Here is a 13,843-nt window from a genome sequence, read left to right as displayed (position 1 = left end):
TCAGATCAAGGAAAATTATTTTCAGAGATACTTTGAATAGTACATAGAAATAAAATGGAATCCAGTTTCATATTGCTTAGGTTGATAGGCTTCAACTAGGAAGTACGGTAAAATGAGGGTTATGAGAAGGAACCAACAAATCCATTACAACTCACAGGGTTTAAAAGTAGTGCAAATATATTGCACAAATTTACTCAGTTGGAATCAGTTGAGCATCAGTTTAAAAATAGCTAAAGATAAAAATTAAATGTTTCCACCTAATGAGATGATTTTATATGTCTAACCAAAGCCCATTTTCTAAAGACAAGAAAAGCAGCATTAAAAGACAGAGGGCCAAATTTTAAACACAGTATCGTATTAATGAACACTGAAAAAACAAACCGTCCCACCTGATAAGCTATCATTTTTATCATAAAATGTACAGATTCCTTATTGTGACATCCTAGGAAATGTTAGGCTTTCTTCAAATAATATTGTTAAGTACAGACAAGCATACCATGAGGAATGGAGTGTATTGTTTCCTGTGCACAAATCACATGAATTATGAATTATCAACAGCAGGTAGTTATCCCAGCGGCCCAGCTGATGGTTATGTGCCAAGGCAGAAAAAATATTGAAGCAGCCTCCAGATTTATGTTCTTATTTTAAAAACTTCTGCTTGACAACCTCAACCTTTTCTATTGATTTATTAGTTAATTTCATCTCAAGTAAGTAGGGTTTTTCCATGTAAAAGCATATCACAGATCTTGTGCTTGCTATGGAGTTATTATTCTGAAATCAGATCAGACAATTAAGTATTATGTGCACTTCAAACGGGAGAATGAAACATCTTCTCCTCCAGATGTTTTAGATAACCAATCCCACACTCCTTTGCCAAGGGTCATGTTAGCAGCAGCTAGTAGTGATTGAAATTAGAATTTCTGGAGCAGTAACTTTCTCAGAACTCTGATTAGCTAGACTTATTAAGAAGATTGAAATAATCACACAAGAATTTCAATCAGTACTCTATTTTTAAATGAAAAACCTATATACCCAGGCAACTTAGTGCCAGTAGATTTTTCTCACATTCTTTCTAAGTAATGGAAAGGATACTTGTCTCTTTGTGAAGGAGGAGGGCAATGCACCTGTGGGTTGTTTTAAAAACAACTATGGCCTTCTTAAAACTTAGAGATATTAGCCTGCCTATATCAGACAAAGTATTATTATGGATTATGGATCTTCAAATGCTACCTTGATTCAGACATGAGTTTCAGAATCTATGAAGGAAATATAGGTTGCTTCTTGCTTTTCTTCATGAAGGGCAGTGGTGGGCAATTAATTTTCCCAAGAGGCCAGTGGGACTGTTATGGAGGGTTGAACCAATGTAACCTGATGTCCTCAAACTCCGTCATCTCAATTCATCAAGCTGCTGCAGGCCAGGGATGAGTACTTTCTCTTTTCATCTTCCCAGGGCTGTCAGTTGACTGAAGGAACGTATGGTGACTGTGCAGAACCAGACCGGACTTGGCTTCTTCTGTCCCCTGCAGTGCATTTATTTATAGCTGATTTCTAATTTCTGATTGACCTCACGTGAGTGGGACAGGAACAGCTAAAGTGCCAGATGTGGCTTTGGGGGTCATAAAATGCCCGGTTCTGAACTAGGGACAAGCCTTGAAAGTGTGCAGCAATTTGAGCTATTCACATGTTAGCTATTCGATTTGTTTTCAAATGAATTCTGTCTTCAGGAGAATAGTAGCTACTATGGTCAATAAGACCTTTTCTCAAATATTTCCAAACATTGTTATTATAAACATATATTGTGTTGTATAATTTTGTCTGCTGAGCTAGGTAATAGAAAATTTCAGCATGAATGGAAAATAATGAGGAAAATAAAGGCAGGTATCCATATTCTCTCCATAAGACTATTATGATTTTATCCTCTACAGGTTATATTTTTGTATTATGACATTACATTGATTTAATGCTTTTCAAAGAAGCTTGTAATAATTTTAATATGCAAATTGCATACTAACATTGTTCTCTGATGGTTTTTACATTTAGCCTCAAAACGTTTCCTTCAGGACAGATTGAAACTATTTATTATAATAAAGCATTATAGTTTAATAGCCTTCATAAAATGCATGGCCAGAAATTTTTACCATTTTGATCTGCGTTTTGTTTTCTGCACCATTCATCCCGAAATGCTCCAATATGCTTACCCCTGACTTGGTAATGCCCCAGCCTTGGCATGTCAAAGCCATTTTCCCATTGATCTACCAATAATACCCTGGCTATTATCTTTGAAGAAAAGGGCTGCTGGCACCACTGGGGTCTGCCAACGATCCTGAATAATGGAGATACAAAACTCCCACCACCACACAAACATGCTGGTAGCAGATGGTGCCATGGATTGCTTTGTTCCCTTGACAGTGTTCTTTGAAAACACAATTAATTTATTATCAGGCATCACAAAAGGCGGAAAGACATACAATACTGGCAAAGAACCATCCAATGGCAATTTGAAGGTATAATATGCTTGGTTTGCATCCTCACAATCAGATAGCCTGTAAGGTCTTCTTCCTTGCAATGCTCAACATCTGCTGATAAACTATAAGGATAATGTGGATGGTAGGTAAATCGGATCAGGAGATCCAACAGTTTAAACCAGATTGAATAGGGAAAAAGAAAACAATTCAGTTTTTCAACTCAACAGAAGCCACCTGAGTATCTTCAATGGACGCTACTGAGAGACAGAAAAATCCAAGTGGTAATTGTTTTTGCTGCATGAGTTCAGGGATCTTGAAATACAAGCTACTCTCAACAGTACAAATCCTTCAATTTTCAATTAAAACAAACATATGTAAACAAATGCTATTGAGCATGATTAACCTAAAGTACTTAATGCCAACAATTTAATCTGCCCTAGTTGCTAGAAGCAATACTTCTCTAGGGAAGACATAGACCTATGGCAAGGCAGTACCATAGCCCAATCCTATCTTCATGACGTGAATTATTTATCGTTTGTAAATCACTCATTTATGTGCATTTAATTACAATTATCTTACTCATTCCATCCTAAACTTGTAAGGTGCGTTGCTGCAATCTCCCTTTAAAAAGCAGAAACTGAGACCCACAGTATACTTTGACCACATTTATCTCAGGTTACTGCCATAATTTGAGGTTTTCAGCCAGCCCTCAAGAAAACAATACCAAGGTGGCAGGAATTCTCAACTAATCTTTCCTTCCTGAACTGTTCCTGAGCATAAAAGAGTGAAGTCTTTGAAGCACTGCCTCCTTTGAAGAATGCATTTCAGAATCCTTATGGTCCACGCTCAAAAATACTTTAAATCAGCAATAATTCACATCTATATCCAAATGACATGTCTGAATCAAAATGTTAATCAAAGAAGGCCTAAAAATAGGCTAAGAAAGTATGCGTGCATGACAAAATGTCTATAAGTCAAAAAAAGAAGTCTAACTATTATATCATATTTGGGGTGGAGAAATTTAAAGAATTCATGCCTTTTATTTATGACTCTTTAAATCAGGTCTATATACTATATATAAAATCAGTCAGTTAAGAAATATAATATGAAATGTATTGGTTTCCCTTAATTTATTTTTCTTCCCAACATCCAGTTACCATCATTGTTTTAGCAAGCTAGAATGTGGAGAAGACACCCAGGTGAGCTGTCATGGCAACTCTGAATTTTAAGAAAGGGGGGGGGGGATAGCATAATGGATAATTTTTTTTAATACAATGGGGAAATTTGGATTTAGGGCATAGACTTTTTTGTTTTATTTTAGGAAGAAAACAAAGTGATGTATGCCTTATTTCACAGACTGGGAAAATTCCTGTGATAATTCTATATGAAGTACCTTTATGAATTATTCTTGGGATGTCCTACAAATTGTTTTGACTCAACTTCCATGTCTTATTTATTATTAATTGCATTCTACCAGACAATATGTATCTCTTAGGAATGACACTAAAGTCGGTAAACATATTTTAACTATCTATCATTCCAGATATACTACTAGAAAACTCTTTTGTCCCTACCATTGGCCATGCAGTTGTGACAGCACTAACAATTGTAGCCAAATATGATCTGGCATGAAAAATTGGGGAAATACGATTTAAAAGGTGCAGATTCTGCATACAAAAGTATAAAGTCCAATTCTAACTCTGGGGCTTTCTTCTCAGAAGATATATATATAACAATACACTACAAAATAGGCACTAGAGATTTTCTTATGGGAGAAATAAACAGTACAAAAATGAAATGAAATATTGTTTAATCATTTGTGGATCACAGTAAGACTTTGTTTTTAAAACACAAGCATATAGTACTAAAGTATGGGATGATAATTGAAACATAAAATATTAATATTTACAATCTAATTCCACGTATGGATTCTCAGATTTTCCTTGCATTTTAAGATTATTTAGCGTAACTACAAAAAAGTAAAACTTTAACATAAGCACCAAACATTTGGCTGAATGTGTAACTTGAATTTCACAGAATTTCCCACATGAAACAGAAAGACATAATTTAAAAAGTATATGTCTGAAAAATTTCATATGAACTATGAGCTGTGGAATAACTTTCCCAACCAGATGTTTTTCAGATATGCTAGGAATACGTCTCCCACAATCTGTTCCCTGACAAGTAAAGGTACTGTGGAAAAATATCTCTGTGACTGTTTTTCTGTTCTAGTCTCCCAATGTAACTAAAACCACTAGAGATTTAACTGCTGTTCATGGAGCAAGAAGAAAACAATTGTCAGATACCAGTAGCAACCATATGTTAATTCTGACAAGTGGCAGGAAAAGCTAAACTCATCCCATTAGAAGAACTTCTTCAAAAATATCATAAAGATGATTTGGGAAAGCTTAGTTGTATTCCATGGAGCAGAACAAGAAGGATGAAACTAGAATTCAATCAGAAGAGATCAGACTATAAAACTCAACCAAGATTTATACAGTCCCAACTATAATCATCGTTCAGTTGGTGACAGAAGAAAATATAAAGAAAGCTTATCAAGTTGCAAAAGCTGTTTTGATTAATAATATTATAAAGAACAAGGTAGAAAATTCTAGCAGTTTATCGCTGACAATTTCAAATACTCCCCAAAGAGGCATGAATCAAATAAGCATTTCAAAGGGCATTTAAAGCAGTTACTAGGGGAGAATCTGTTCTTTTGTACGTAGAATTTCAGAATTGGTGGGGAAGGACAGCGCCTTTGTTTAATGATTTAAAAGCAGGAGACGATAAAAAGAAAGGGAGTTACACTACTGTATATAAATGACCACTGGAAGGGCAGCCATCTGTCTGATTATAGGATTACCCAATAAGGCAATGCCAAATCCTGCAAGCTGCAACAGATCTGTGGAAATCAGCTACCAGTTAGGTTTGCAAAAATTGAATGATTAGGAGAGTAGGGAATGATCCAAAGAATGCTTTTGAAGAGAAAAATATTTTGGAGGTCCAGGAAAACTGGTTACCATGCGATAAGATGCAGTGCTCATGAGGTTCTGAAAACCTGAGGTAAAAAAATCCACCATAGTTCCTTACATGGATGCAAGAAGGTAGGTCCAGAACCAGCATCATGTATACCAGGTGGCTTCCTCAGGGAAGCTGAAGATCTAGATTGCTAGAGACAAGGAATGCCAACCAAGGTCTATGAGAGCTTCTAAGTTTGCTCAGATCTGAAGGTAAGGTAGCTTGCCCTTAAATTCAACTCAGCTGCCTTCTGTTGTTATCCCCTTGCTCACTGTGAAATCTGGAAATGGCATTTGGAGTTTCACTCAGCAGTCATCATAGTCTGAAATAAATGGGGCCAAAAAGGATCCAGTTTGCAAAAAGATACTGTATTTTCAAAGAGATGTAAAAATATGAACCTTCAGAGAAGCATTTTGGGATGCTTGAAGATTCTGCTACCTGAATGGTGATGCAACATGGCCTGGTTTATGTTACCAACTTTTTCATGCTTTTATTTTATATTTCTTTTTGTCTTGCAGTCTTTGGAAATGGAGTGGCATTTAAAATAAAGACAACTACAGTATTTGCTAAGTTTTAAAATGCTTGCATCTTGCTTTTTATTGGGAAGGAGATCCCTTTGAGTCAGTCTTGACTCCTGGAACCTGCCTGGACAACCCCTTCAGTTCTCTTGGCAACACTTTTCAGGAAAATGTTGCTGCCTTCTTTGGGTTGAGAACAGTGGTGGGTTTCTCCCGGTTCGGCCAAGCCGGTAGCGGTGACGATATGACGTCACCGAACTGGTTCTCCCCCCCCGCCCTTCCCCCCCCCACGTACGTTATTCTTACCTTTTATTTGGTCCCACCCCCAATCTATTGCTGCCTCCTGAGTCCCAGCTGATGACTAGAGGGAAAAAAACTGTTTAAACTCTTGCCGCGGGGATTCAAAGGGCCGTCCTACAGCTGATCAGTGTTAAAAGCAAACAAATGAGTCGGGTCGTAAGTGTGAGGACTGGTCGTAAGTGCGAGGACCTTCCAGAAATGACTCTGACCAGCTAGCCACGCCCACCTAGTCATATGACCTCCAAGCCACACCTACAAAATAAGCCACGCCCACACAACTGGTAGTAAAAAAAATTTAGAACCCACCCCTGGTTGAGAGTGACCGGCCCAAAGACAAACAACTGGCTTTGTGCCTAAGGCAGGACTAGAACTCAGTCTCCTTTTGATTAAGCTTGATTTCCTATTGCTCCTTGGAACCTAAAAATAATTCTGCACACCAATCTGTAATCTCTACAGCAATCTGCAGCAAAATGGTGTACATGTTACTCCTCACAGCAGGACCTTAAACCAAATGTGATTTTTTTCTGACTTGGATAATCCCAGGAAAGGCAGAGTTTGATCTGCCAAGAAGAGTGATATATGGGATCACACATGCTATATAGATTATCTTCTTCTCTTTAAATCCAAATTAAAGATTAAATCCAAACCCAGAATCACCTTGGGCAAGATGGGGCAGCATACAAGTTTGATAAATAAATAACTGCATAATCCTAATAAAAAAATTGTACTAAAATGTACTACTATACCACTCCTTGCTTGCTGAAATATTGTAGCATCCTCAGGAAAAACTAGGCAAACAAACATAAATCCTTGCTTAGAATTTATCATATGCCTTGAAAATGTCTGAATACACTCATGAGATATTGAATTCAATATACATATGCCCATAGTTTACTTTTTTTTAAAAAAAGCATGTGTGCACACTTTACATACATATTTATAAGAGTCTGCACACCAAGGGAGAGCTTCTGCTTATGTAAATCCAGTTATAGAGACAAAAGAGAAGAGCTATGTCAAGGGATATAACTCTGGTTATTGCATTATTACAGCATCTCAGAAGATAATCAAAAGAAAATGCACAGACTGAAATAGTGAAATTTATGCTAATTCCAAGGCAACTGTTCCATGTTACTGCAATAAATTTTAAGACACAAACAGGACCAAGCAGGCTAAAAATGAAATGTGTAAGTGGAGCCAAAGAAAAAAAAAATACTCACAATCACAATCAATATCTTTATAATAAAGATAACCATACAAAATAGAAAGAAGAAAAATAGTTCATCACAATCTGTGCCCCACAGATGTTAATAAGTGTAGAATATTATTTTTGGAACATAATTTTAGGAGACCTACCTGTTTGAATGCTTAGATTCTAGACCGAAATCCTATTTCAGGATAAAAGTTCTCACATATCATCCTAGTATGAAAGTGGACTCCATCTTTAATTTAACACAGTGTTTTTTCCCCAGTAAATTCCTAATGAGGACTTTTATAGAACTCCTTAAATTGAAATATAATGTAGGAGAAGGAGTGATAGAACCTGAGGCTTGAGTTAAAAGAGAGATCAGCCTAGAATCCCTACCTAGTCACAAGTCAACCGAATCCAACCCCACTTGAATTCTGTTGATCCTTATCGAAGCAGGTACTAATTGTTAATTGAGAAGATTGCTATGCATAGGCATTTTAGCAATAAATCAGTGTAATTGAACCTTTAATTGAAATCTAAACATCTTCCAAATAGCAATAGCACTTAGACTTATATACTGCTGCACCAGGGGTGAAATCCAGCAGGTTCTGACAAATTCTGGAGTACCAGTAGCGGAAATTTTGAGCAGTTCGGAGAACCGTCAAATACCACCTCTGGCTGGCCCCAGAGTGGGGTGAGAATGGAGATTTTGCAATATCCTTCCCCCAGGAGTGGGTAGGGAATGGAACTTTTGCAGTATCCTTCCCCTGCCATGCCCACCAAGCCACACCCACCAAGCCACACCATGCCTACCAAGCCACACCCACAGAACCGGTAGTAAAAAAAATTGGATTTCATCACTGCGCTGCACAGTGCTTCACAGCCCTAAGTGGTTTACAGAGTCAGCATCTTGCCCCCAACAATCTGGTTCTCATTTTATTGACCTTGGAAGGATGGAAGGCTGAGTCAACCTTGAGTCTGGTGAGATTCAAACTGCCAAATTGCAGGCAGCCGGCAGGCAGCAGAAGTAGCCTGCAGTACAGCATTCTAACCACTGAGCCACCACAGCTCTAAATGGTTGAATTTCATTTAAAAAATTATGGTAAAACAATAAAAAATGGACATCTAAGAGTATTGGAAATATTGACAAATCAGGGTTAAGAGCCAAAAGAATAAGATTCTCAAGCTCAGCATTGTAAACCTAGTTATGTGGGATTTTTTTTAAAAAAAATCTAATTTAAAATGGGTTGGGCTAAATAAATAATTTTCTATGCAGCATAAAATCTGTAAATGCATAGTTTGATTGCTGGACTGTTATGCAAAGGATTAACCATTTATAAGCACATACAAAATATATGATTCTTTTACAAGAAAAATTATGTTTCTGTTTAGTGAATAACCAGGAAAAGGTATCACCAACTGAATAAATGTGTTGTTAGTAGTCAATCTGGAAATGAATTATGGAACTAAACTATGGAATAAAAATCAAAGATTATTTCACATATGATTTATGTGCTCCACTATAATAAAGCAAGGGAAATAACAAAAATCTTATCATTCCCACATTCTTATATAAGAGTCTTTTCTTCGTCTGTACCCAATGTATTGGGAAATAGTTATAAACTCTACATAAAGAACAAGAACTACAGAAGTACCTGAACTACAGCTACCAGCTAGCATGGCTACTGGCTGGAACTATATAGTATTGTCGTCAAATAATATTTTAAAAACAGATCGAACAATTGCAAGAATCCAAAATTTGCAATACAAAAGGTATAAATAAGGTATGTGAAAATTTAAGGAATGTGTAATTATTTAAAATGACAACATTATCAGAAAAGTACCTGTTCCAAGTCTACTCTGTGTCACAAATTCAGACAGGTTGATATCTAATTATTTGATTTCAGCAAATGAAGCTTTTAATATTTTGGGATGCAAAAAAAAAAAGTTGAAAATGTATACCATATAATGACAAAAATAAATATATAGAAGACCTGGAAAACACAAGTTCAAATAAGAGGAAAATGTGTATAGAATGCTCTCAATTAAAGGGTTTGCAGCAAAGTGAGATTACATCATGATGACAACATACTTGCAAGGATAAAATGGTGCAAACTCTGCCATTATGCGATTATGACTGATGCAACTATACAAATACTGATTTTTTTCCAGAACCCTTTCCACCACTTCTGCAGATAGATACCTATCAATTTAAGGGGATTTAGCAATCAAAAGCAGCAGTCTTAAGAGGAAGAAGAATATATAGACTAGGAATAGGGAAATGTAAGTGTGGAAGCCAGCTGCTTACCCTGAATCATTTTTTTTCCTTCTGGGCTCTAGGAAGAAAGCAATGCCAAATCATTTCTGAAAATATTGCCTGAGAAGAGAAAGTGGTCAGACTCCACTTTCAAACAGAGAACCAAACAACATTGTTATTTCCCCATGTTTTTCACATGTCAGTTTTGAGCACAAGGTTTAATCACAACCAGTGAAAGGTCCGTGTTTGGAAGGCTGAAATCAGAAGTATTTTTTTAAAATTATAAAATGGTTTTCATTTGAAATGTTCCATTTTAAATTCAAAACAAATGATTATACTGGAGGTGTTTCAAGACCAAAACAGTTTTCTGAAACCTGAAGCAGTTCCAGAGTAGTTGAATCACCTTATTTTGAATTTAACATGTTTCAAAATCAGAATTTTTGCATATGTCTAAATGCTGTTTATCACATTCTCTGAAACATGAAAGTTATTAATCATCAGGCACAACACTGAGGCTCATGAGTTTTTCTCCACTGTCCCAAATATTTATATAGCTATATAACTATTAGCATAATATGTCAGACTGCAGCGCAAGTGTGGATCCTAACTGGCTGCCAAGATTCCCATTTAAGATTTTATAACCTACTTTCCTCTGTCAGACAATTATACCAGTAAGAACCAGAACTCCAAGAATAAGGACTTAATTATTCTGGATTCTAACAACCCAGCTTATTGGAGTTCCTCTCAGCCATCTTACATTAAACAAAGATGGAATTATTCTGAATTTCTTTCTCACATTTTCCACTTTCTCAACAGACTAGTTGCTGTTTCTCCTCTCTTAATGATCCATTCTTTCATTCTCTAAGGTGATGATTATATGCTTTGGCAGGTATCATTAATCTGCTGGTGACAACCAGCTATAGATCTCCACCCTAGGATGTCCAAGTGATGCTGCCAAGTTTCCTCCCTAGTATTTGGTGTCTATAGGGAAAAACAAAGCTTTGACTGAATCCAAACTCAGACTAAAACTGAGTACCTGTGGATATGGAGGTGTCCCTAATCCAGGGACTTTCCTTTAATTCTAAATGGGGGTCAGTCCAAATGACAGAACTGGTACATAATTTAGGGGAATTTTACACTCCCAATGGAAGAATAGGTCGCCCCTGTGGCTCTTGTGCAGATATATCTGTGTTTTATGGGTGCATGTCTGTACACACAGAAGCTGCACTAGCTCTCTATAAATTTCTGGGTGCAACTCAAAGTGCTGTTAGCACTTCTGAAATCTGTCATGAAATTCCTGGTTATTTGTGGAACTGCTGAACTTTCATTGACTTTTCTTGTCCCATGAAATCAGGTGGGCTGGGGAAGTTCCCTTTTTTGAAGCAACCTAGTGGGACCCAGGAACAAGAACCTTTCTTGTCATGGTACCTGCCCTATAGACCAGGGGTGGGTTCTACTTACCTTTACTACCGGTTTGTATCACGCCCATGCGCTTCTGCGCATGCGCAGATCATCTATGATGACATCCGGGTCAGTGGGTGGAGCCTCCCGCCGTTTTTACTACTGATTCATGTGAACCGGTCCAAACCAGGGGCAACTCACCACTGCTATAGACTATTATTTCCCTAAGGTTTGAATGGCCCCATCCTGCTGGCCTCTGTAATGCCATGAAAACATAGTTTTTCTCCAAACACTGGGCTATAACATGAGCTGATCCTATTCAAAATGAAAGATTTCTGAATAGGCCATACAATGATATAAAATGGTTGGCCTCAGTTATTCTGTCATCATTTTAGTTTGTTATTCTGTTTTTCATTTTATATGCGTGTTAACTTTTGTTTAGTTATCTTGTGTTTTTTTTTATACTTAGCTGGGTGACCATGTAAGTCGAATAAATGAATACAAAGTTCTATAATTAAATTTCTACAATGAAAAAAAAAAAAAACGGGGTGAGTTCAGTTTTGACTAATTATTAGGCTGTGGATCAAAAATACCTGGAAACCTGCTTCACCTTCTGAAAATTCACAGTATATGTCTGGTATATTCATTAGATTTAGTATGAAGAAAATACAAAGAATGGATTGCTGCTTATGAGGAGCCTTCTGAAAAGGTAAGCCTGGATTGCCCATCATAAAATAATTTCCTAATATGGACTGTAAAAGGAGGTTAAGCTATTCAATGATGAAGGAAGTGATCCCTCTGCGACTGAACCATTGAAAACTCAAACTGAAGGAAAAAATTAAAAATGTGGCTTATGACCTTGAAAGACAGGGCTATAATTTGCATTGCTCAAAGCCACGCTTTGCATTTTTTCATTCTTTGCAGACACAAAATAAGGGCAGATTGGCAATGCAAAATAGAAAGAATCATTCTGCCTATCAGCAAAATGAGATAATCAAGAGCTACAAAAAGGAACATATCTGACAGATGCAACAGGAAGGCCTCCCAATGAATGGAATTGGCAAACGGTTTGCATAAAGCACAACAGACCACAATGCAGAAAGTACCAAGAAACTGTCAGTCGTCCCTCGCAATTTGTTCATATACAATAAAGAACAAGGATTTGGAACCAAAGAGTGTTGGGTTTATTCATGAGAGCGCACTTCACTTTGCATTTGACTGAACCTGTTTTCCAGTGAAATTGGCTGAATTATACATAAAAGCCATTTTAATAATGTTCTCCAATGCCAACCTTAGTTGCAAACTGAACAGCAGGTCCATCTTTCAATCCAAGCCTGTTAACAGTGGAAGAAAGCCAAATAAATGTCTATTAATAACAAAGTGCTGGTTTCCTTCGTTTTCACGCTCATACAATAAACTGAATAATTAGAACAACAGAAGGATTTAATTTACTACTGCCAATATGACGTTCAGCAAAACAGAACGTTAACACTCTCCTTTTAAAACTATTTTTTAATTTATTTATTTGTATCATGGCTTTATTATTTTTATAAAATAACTCAACGCAGCAAACGTATCTAACATGCCTTCCGCCTCCTAATTTCCCCCTCAACAACCCTGTGAGATGGGTTGGGCTGACAGAGAATGACTGGCCCAAAAAAAACCCAATTGTCTTTCATGGCTAAAACTGGGCAAGAATTCATAGTTTCTTGCTTTCTAGCTGGTGCCTTAAACCACTCGATCAAAACTATTGGAATGTTATTGCATCCAAATTTAGATATTTATTTATTTATTTTATTTTATTTTATTCCAATTTCTATACCGCCCTTCTCCCTGAGGACTCTGGGTGGTGTACAGCCAGAATTAAAAACATGCAGTACAAGTATTAAAAAACAATTAAAAGATATATAAATTTGGCCCAATTAAAAAACACTACCAATTAAAACATTTAAAAAATTTCTTCTTAAGCCAGCCCGGCTTGCTGGAAAGAATGGGTTTTAAGGGCATGGCGGAAGGCACTGAGGTCTTGGATTCTCCTTATCTCTGGGGGCAACTGATTCCAGAGGGTAGGTGCCCCCACAGAGAAGGCCCTCCCCCTGGGGGTCACCAGCCTGCACTGTTTGGCTGATGGCACCCCGAGGAGGCCCTCCCTTTTTATTCCATCAGGCGGGCTTGGCCTAATTTCTTCCCTTTTTAAATTTGTAAATTTTAATCTGTTTTTAAATTATTGGGGTGTTTTAATCTGTCTGGGCCAAAATGATTTAATTTGATTTTATCTGGTTTTTAAATTTTTGTATTTATGTATCTTATTGTTGGCTGTTCACCGCCCTGAGTCCTTCGGGAGTAGGGCGGTATACAAATCAAATAAACCTAAACCTAAACCTGTGGAAATTTAGATATAATGTGAAGAGATCAATAATTGATTAGGTAATATAACAAGGAGAATGTTTCAATGTCTCTTTCTTCACTTTGTGTATTTCTTTTGAAATATTGTTTCAAAAACATATTTTCATGAATTCTAGCATTCAGGATTTTTTTTAAAAAATTATAAACATTGTTATTTTAAAAAATTAGGAATTAACATTTGAAATATATATATTCTATTGAAAATACTGGTATAAATTGCCACTTAATCTATGAAAGTTTCCTTGCCAAAGAATACAGAACAACAACTTATAAAACCGTCAGCATTTAATTT

At 36.7% G+C, this 13,843-nt stretch overlaps 1 protein-coding gene across 1 annotated transcript in view; it reads right to left on the bottom strand.

Moving 5' to 3' along the window:
* The window catches only part of LRP8 (LDL receptor related protein 8), a 200,991-nt gene that overhangs the window by 81,374 nt on the left and 105,774 nt on the right, over positions 1–13,843 (bottom strand). The window lies entirely within an intron of this gene.

The sequence above is a fragment of the Pituophis catenifer genome, unplaced genomic scaffold (genome assembly GCF_029215685.1).
Source record: "Pituophis catenifer annectens isolate HBS135680 unplaced genomic scaffold, rPitCat1.0.hap2 SCAF_3, whole genome shotgun sequence".
Classification (NCBI taxonomy): domain Eukaryota; kingdom Metazoa; phylum Chordata; class Lepidosauria; order Squamata; family Colubridae; genus Pituophis; species Pituophis catenifer.
Note: the sequence above shows the minus strand (reverse complement) of the source record. Positions and strands in the feature narration are given on the sequence as shown.